Source organism: Salvelinus fontinalis, chromosome 2, assembly GCF_029448725.1.
Source record: "Salvelinus fontinalis isolate EN_2023a chromosome 2, ASM2944872v1, whole genome shotgun sequence".
NCBI lineage: Eukaryota > Metazoa > Chordata > Actinopteri > Salmoniformes > Salmonidae > Salvelinus > Salvelinus fontinalis.
The window spans coordinates 47,542,206-47,549,665 of NC_074666.1; positions in this window are offsets into that span (position 1 = coordinate 47,542,206).

The window sequence follows — 7,460 nt, forward strand, 5'->3', positions numbered from 1 at the left end:
CCTAGAAAATAAGGCCCTGTGTCCCAGCCTATGTTGTGCATGTTAATTGTGTAACAAGTTGGGCCATGTGACAGCCAATGGACCAATAAAGATTGTACTGTGTTCTGTGGCAGGTACATCAAGGTTCTGAGAGGTCAGAAGAAGAGGATAGCTCTGGAGAAGACAGAGCTCCCCCCTCTCTGTTGCTGCGGAGACAGTTTTTGGGACTCCCATCCTGACACCTGCGCAAACTGTGTCTTCTACCACAACTCTAAATGTGTTTTTTAATTTTTTTATTACATTTATTTAACAGGCAAGTCAGTTAAGAACAAATTTACAATGACGGCCTACCAAAAAGCAAAAGACCTCCTGCGGGGACGGGGGCTTAAAAATAAGGACAAAACACACATCACGATAAGAGAGACACCACGACACTACATAAAGAGTAACCTAAGACAACAACATAGCAAGGCAGCAACACATGACAACAACATGGTAGCAACACAACATGGCAGCAGCATAACATGGTAGCAGCACAAAACATGGTACAAACATTACTGGGCACAGACAACAGCACAAAGGGCAAAAAGGTAGAGACAACAATATATCACGCAAAGCAGCCACAACTGTCAGTAAGAGTGTACAATCAGCACTAAATGTCTCAACCACAAGCCAATTGGCTATCTCCAATAGAACAGTAAGGTTAAAGTTATGGTTATTCTTTGACCTGCTGCAAGCCAAGATAGGTGACTTGCACCCTTGCTGTATGTTTTCATATGAAGTATGTATCATTTCCACATAGATTAGCACCCCGTATTATCGGCATATTCAACAGCGTTTAAATGACCTTCACCAGTGTTATCTTGTGATCAAACTATCAATGTTTTGTGATTATTGGTGTCGTAAAAATGTTAGCAAACGGGTTAGAAATTAGCATGTTTGACATTTCAGTGGAAAAACTACTACAATCAGCTTTTTTGATAAGCCATTTAGCAAAAAAATAGGTCCCGTGTTATCGGCATACTGTCCCCAGTTATTGGCCACCTTACTATTTTGTTCAATTACAAGATATATCGGTTTAATTTTGTTCAAAAAAGAGACACCAACCTTGTATCTGAAATGTTTAGTAGATAGTTGACTAGTTGGCTAGCCTTTCAGTATAAAAATGACTTGCCTGTCAACTTTTCATTGCGTAGCCCGGCGCGCCCTCCTGCTGACTCTTACAAATGGTTCTTCACCAACATCATCTTCAGTGTTGTAACCAAATAATGTGTCATTATTTCTTTTACAGATGAATCTTAAGTTTTGAGAACGTAGATAACAGTTTAAAAGTAACATATGAATGAGTATGAATAATTTAGGGAAAAAGTTGGATATTAAATGATGTGTGGTCTGTCACGCAGTCAAATTTTACAATATACAGTGTGTCCCACAAAATGTGTGTGTATATATATAAAAAAGCCAGACTACGGTTTGCAACTGCACATGTGGACAAAGATCGTACTTTTTGGATAAATGTCCTCTGGTCTGATGAAACAAAAATAGAACTGTTTGGCCATAATGACCATCGTTATGTTTGGAGGAAAAAGGGGGAGACTTGCAAGCCGAAAAACACCATCCAAACCATGAAGCACGGGGTGGCAGCATCATGTTGTGGGGGTGCTAGCTGCAGGAGGGACTAGTGCACTTCACAAAATAGATGGCATCATAGGGAACGAAAATTATGTGGATATATTGAAGCAACATCTCAAGACATCAGTCAGGAAGTTAAAGCTTGGTCGCAAATGGGTCTTCCAAATGGACAATGACTCCATGCATATTTCCAAAGTTGTGGCAAAATGGCTTAAGGACAACAAAGTCAATGTATTGGAGAGGCCATCACAAATCCCTGAGTTCAATCCAACAGAACAGTTTCGGGCAGAACTGAAAAAGCGTGTGCGAGCAAGGAGGCCTACAAACCTGTCTCAGTTACACCAGCTCTGTCAGGAGGAATGGGCCAAAATTCACCCAACATATTTTTGGAAGCTTGTGGAAGGCTACCCGAAATGTTTGACCCAAGTTAAACAATTTAAAGGCAATGCTACCAAATACTAATTGAGTGTATGTAAACTTCTGACCTACTGGGAATGTGATGAAATAAATAAAAGCTGAAATAAATCATTCTCTCTACTATTATTCTGACATTTCACATTCTTAAAATAAAGTGGTGATCCTAACTGACCTAACACAGGGAATTTTTACTTGGCTTAAATGTCAGGAGTTGTGACAAACTGAGTTTAAATGTATTTGGCTAAGGTGTATGTAAACTTCCAACTTCAACTGTATATGCTACTTTTTTGAAAACTCTCAAAACCTAACTTACATAAACTGCAATGAAAATCAGTGGTCAGCTAGATAGAAGAGAGTCATTCGTCGCAGAACGTACCGTTATTTTCCAGGCCATTTAAATGTTGAGCTCCAAGTGGTTTAATCCTCCAACCGCTAGAGAGTGTCCGAAGTTAAGGGGCGTTCGATGTTGTGGGAAAATTAGATTGAATTCAGTATTTCCTAACACGTTCATTTTTCAGTTCCTGTTAGTAACATGCCTCGAGGAGTAATTAACACAAGTATTTCAAAGTCCCGCAACATGAACCCACTAATGTGTACCAGTTACCCATTAGTGACTTCCTGTTCATATAAAGTATCAACTTCCTTCCATATTTCCCTATTTGGATTCTTCCCTATGTAGATTTGTCTCTTTTCAAGCCTATCTGGATCGTGTTTATTAGGGTACGCAACAAATATATTTTTTAAGCGTTGCAACCTAAAATGATCAAATTAGAGTTTCTTGTTGGACGGTAGTGTAGTCCCTCCCTGCTACAGTCCGTTCTCTTATGTTGGGTCCCTGATGAACATGGTATTGAGGTTCAGTATGATGTGCTTGGACTGGGATGGATAATTTTTTCTTTGTCTTTCATCCAGCCTATGTCCAGGCTCTGCAGTCTGCGCCGTTGAGCTATGATCTGAAGGATGGGAGCCACTCCACTTACCAGCAGGCCTCGACTCGCCGGATTGCCTCCATGCACGCCCTTTAACCCAGGAAGTAATCCAAGAATCAAACCACAACTCACAGGAACTTAGACACCTTGCAAAGGAACAAAAATAAAATACATTTGAATTTCTGCCCTCTTTGTTTTATCAAATCAATAATGACCTTTATTCTGTACCATGAACAGTTGGTAAGGTTGCTTGAATCCCCGAGCCGACAAGGTACAAATGGCTTGTTCCACCCCTGAGCAAGTCAGTTAACCCGCAACAACAACTGCTTCCCGGCCGCCAATGACGTGGATGTTGATTAAGGCAGCCCCCCTCACCGTTCTGATTCAGAGGGGTTGGGTTAAATGCAGAAGACACATTTCAGTTGAATGCATTCCGTTGTACAACCGACTAGGTATCTCCCTTTCCTTTACATGTCATTTTGATGTGCGACTGATTTTAAATCAAACCTTGCCGTCTCTCCCTTGGATACTTATCAGTTGTAATTCCTTAAATGTGGTTTTAATTTAATAATCAGTCATTCGCTTTGTCAGAGATGTACACTTGGTTTTAGTCTGTCCTTAATTAAAGACAATTTGCTGATTTAAAAACACCTGACAATTTATCTTTGAACCTCAGGATGATGCTTCATTGGTGTTTGTCCTCTAATGTATTTTGGATGTGGGCAGCAGTGGGCATAATCACTGATGGTCTCCTAATCCTTCCTATTACAGTATACACAGTGTAGAACATTTTGAAACCCCCGCTCTTTCCACGACAGACTCACCGGGTGAATCCAGATGAAAGCCATGATCCCTTATTGATATCACTTGTTAAATCCACTTTGTTCAGTGATGATGAAGGAGAGGAGTCAGGTTGAATAAGTATTTTTAAACCTTGAGACAGTGGAGACATGGATTGTGTATGTGTGCCATTCAGAGGGTGAATGGGCAAGATCAAATATTTAAGTGCCTTTGAACGGTGTATTGTAGTAGGTGCCAGGCGCACCGGTTTGTGTCGAGAACTGCAACACTACTGGGTTTTTCATGCTCAACAGTTTCCCATGTGTATCAAGAATGGTCCACCACCCAAAGGACATCCAGCCATCTTGACACAACTATGTGAATCATTGGAGTCAACATGGGCCAGCATCCCTGTGGAATGCTTTCAACATCTTGTATATGTTGTGCCCTGACAAATTGAGGCTGTTCCAAGGGCAAAAGCGGTGCAATTTAATATTAGGAAGCTGTTCATAATGTCTGGTACACTCAGTGTATATTATTCCATTCCTATGGAAAAAGAGTGGGCTGAAAATGTTGTCTGCGGGTTTAATTTCCTATAAAATGGGGAAAGAGTGACTTTTGTCCTAGACCACAGACCTATGATTGAATTGATATTTTTTTATGTCAATGTATTATTAATGTGTTACTCATTGCATTGTGAGGTAGATTGGTCACAATGTTTCCTATTGTAGTCAGATGAGTGAATGTATGTTTTAGTTTGAACCAAAACAGAATATGAAAAGCCACATTGGAGGCTATACTTGTAGGATATAGACCAGAGGTCCCCAATAACATTCAGCCGCGGTACAATTTCTTTCTTGAGCAGATGGTTGGGCGGCCGGAACATAGTTATAAAGAATTTGTATAGAAAATGTACTGCAAAAAGCCAAAACAGACAAAAACAATCATTTCAAACCTTCATGACATTGGGATATGAGCAGTGGTGGAAAAAGTACTCAATTGTCATATTTGAGTAAAAGTAAAGATAATAGAAAATGACTCAACTAAAAGTGAAAGTCACCGAGTAAAATACTACTTGAGTAAAAGTATTTGGTTTTAAATATACTTAAGTATCAAAAGTAAATGTAATTGCTAAAATACTGTGGCAAGAAAAAGTACCCTTTGAAAATACCTGGATTTCTTCATAAATTGGTCATAACATTTGATCGGATCTTCATCTAGGTCACAACAATAGACAAACACAGTCTGCCTAAACCAATAACACATAGACAATTATAAGTTTTCATGTCTTTATTGAACACACCGTGTAAACATTCACAGTGCAGGGTGGAAAAAGAATGCGAACCCTTGAGTTTACTAACTGGTTGACCCTCCTGTGGCAGCAATAACCTCAACCAAACGTTTTCTGTAGTTGCGGATCAGACCTGCACGACGGTCAGGAGGAATTTTGGACCATTCCTCTTTAAAAACTCTTTCAGTTCAGCAATATTCTTGGCATGTCTGGTGTGAACTGCTCTCTTCAGATCATGCCACAGCATCTCAATCAGGTTGAGGTCAGGACTTTGACTGGGCCACGCTAGAAGGCGTATTTTCTTCTGTTGAAGCCATTCTGTTGTTGATTTACTTCTGTGTTTTGGGTCGCTGTCCTGTTGCATCCCCCAACTTCTGTTGAGCTTCAGTTGGCGGACAGATAGCCTAACAATCTTCTGCAAAATGTCTTGATAAACTTGGAATTAATTTGTCCGTCGTTGATAGCAAGCTTTCCAGGCCCTGAGGCAGCAAAGCAGCCCCAAACCATGATGCTCCTTCCACCATACTTTACATTTGGGATGAAGTTTTGATGTTGGTGTGCTGTGGCTTTTTTTGTCCACACATAGTGTTGTGTGTTCCTTCCGAACAACTCAACTGTAGTTTCATCTGTCCACAGCATATTTTGCCAGTAGCGCTGTGGAACATCCAGGTGCACTTTTGCAAACTTCAGATATGCAGCAATAACTTCAGATATGAAGCAGTGGCTTCTTCCGTGGTGTCCTCCCATGAACACCCTTATTGTTTAGTGTTTTACGTATCGTAAACTCATCAACAGAGATGTTAGCATGTTCCAGAGATTTCTGTAAGTCTTTAGCTAGCAGTCTAGGATTCTTCTTAACTTAATTGGGCATTCTGCGCTGTGCTCTTGCAGTCATCTTTGCAGGACGGCCACTCCTAGGGAGAGTAGCAACAGTGCTGAACTTTCTCCATTTATAGACAATTTGTCTTACCATAGACTGATGAACATCAAGGCTTTTAGAGATGCTTTTGTAACCCTTTCCAGCTTTATGCAAGTCAACAATTCTTAATCTTAGGTCTTCTGAGATGTATTTTGTTCGAGGCATGGTTCACATCAGGCAATGCTTCTTGTGAATAGCAAACTGTTTTTTATAGGGCAAGGCAGCTCTAACCAACATCGCCAATCTCGTCTCATTGATTAAACTCCAGGTTAGCTGACTCCTGACTCCAATTAGCTTTTGGAGAAGCCATTAGCCTAGGGATTCACATATTTTTCCAACCTACACTGTGAATGTTTAAATTATGTATTCAATATAGACAAGAAAATAGAATAATTTGTGTGTTATTAGTTTAAGCACACTATGTTTGTCTATTGTTGTGACCTAGATGAAGATCAGATGAAATGTGAACACTAATTTTAGCAGAAATCCAGTTAACTCCAAAGTGTTCAAATACTTTTTCTTGCCACTGTATACTTGGGTATCAAAAGCACAAGTAAAAGTATAAATCATCCTCATATTAAGCCAACCTGATGGTACAATTATCTTGTTTTTATTTATTTATGGATAGCCAGGGGCACACTCCAACACAGTGGCGGATTTAGGCATGGGGCGCCTGCCCAAGAATAAATCAGAATGGTGACATTTGTGCGATCGGGTTTCTATCTCTCATTTGTACGTCATGTCAATGATATCATGTCACCGTGTGCGACTGTGGGTCAATTAACCTTGTCGGAGTGGGCTCTCTGATTCTAGTTTGTGAGCTTGACAGGCTACTGCTTGAGATGGTGTCCCATTCAGAAGTACGAGATGGGGAGGGGGGCAGGGGTAGGTTGACCTCAGGCCTCCCCACTGGAAGCCCGAGGTGTGTGGGGGGGGAATCTATCAAATAGCGCACCTCCAACTTTGTACAGTACTAATGCAATTAGTAAAATCAGTCACACTACGAAATGCTACCAGGGGGGGGGGGGGGGGGGGGGATCCACACAAGATAGAACCGCCACTGCTCCAACACTCAGACATCATTTACAAATAAAGTGTTTGTGTTTAGCGAGTCCGCCAGATCAGAGGCAGTAGGGATGACCAGGGATGTTCTCTTGATAAGTGTGTGAATCTGACCATTTTTCAGTCCTGCTAAGCAATATAAATATACAATTTTGGGTGTCAGGGGAAATGTATGGAGTATAAAGTACATTATTTTCTTTAAAAATGTAGTGAAGTCTAAGTAAAAGTAGTCAAAAATATGAGTAGTAAAGTACAGATACTAAAAAAAACTACTTAAGTAGTACTTTAAAGTATTTCTACCTAAGTACTTTACAGCACTGGATATGAGCACATATGCCTCTAGTTGTGTGTGGGAATAGTTAGCACATATGCCTCTAGTAATGCATGGGAGTATTTGGGAACAGATATCCTAAATTTAAATCACTTTGAACTGATTTCCGGGTCGTTTTTG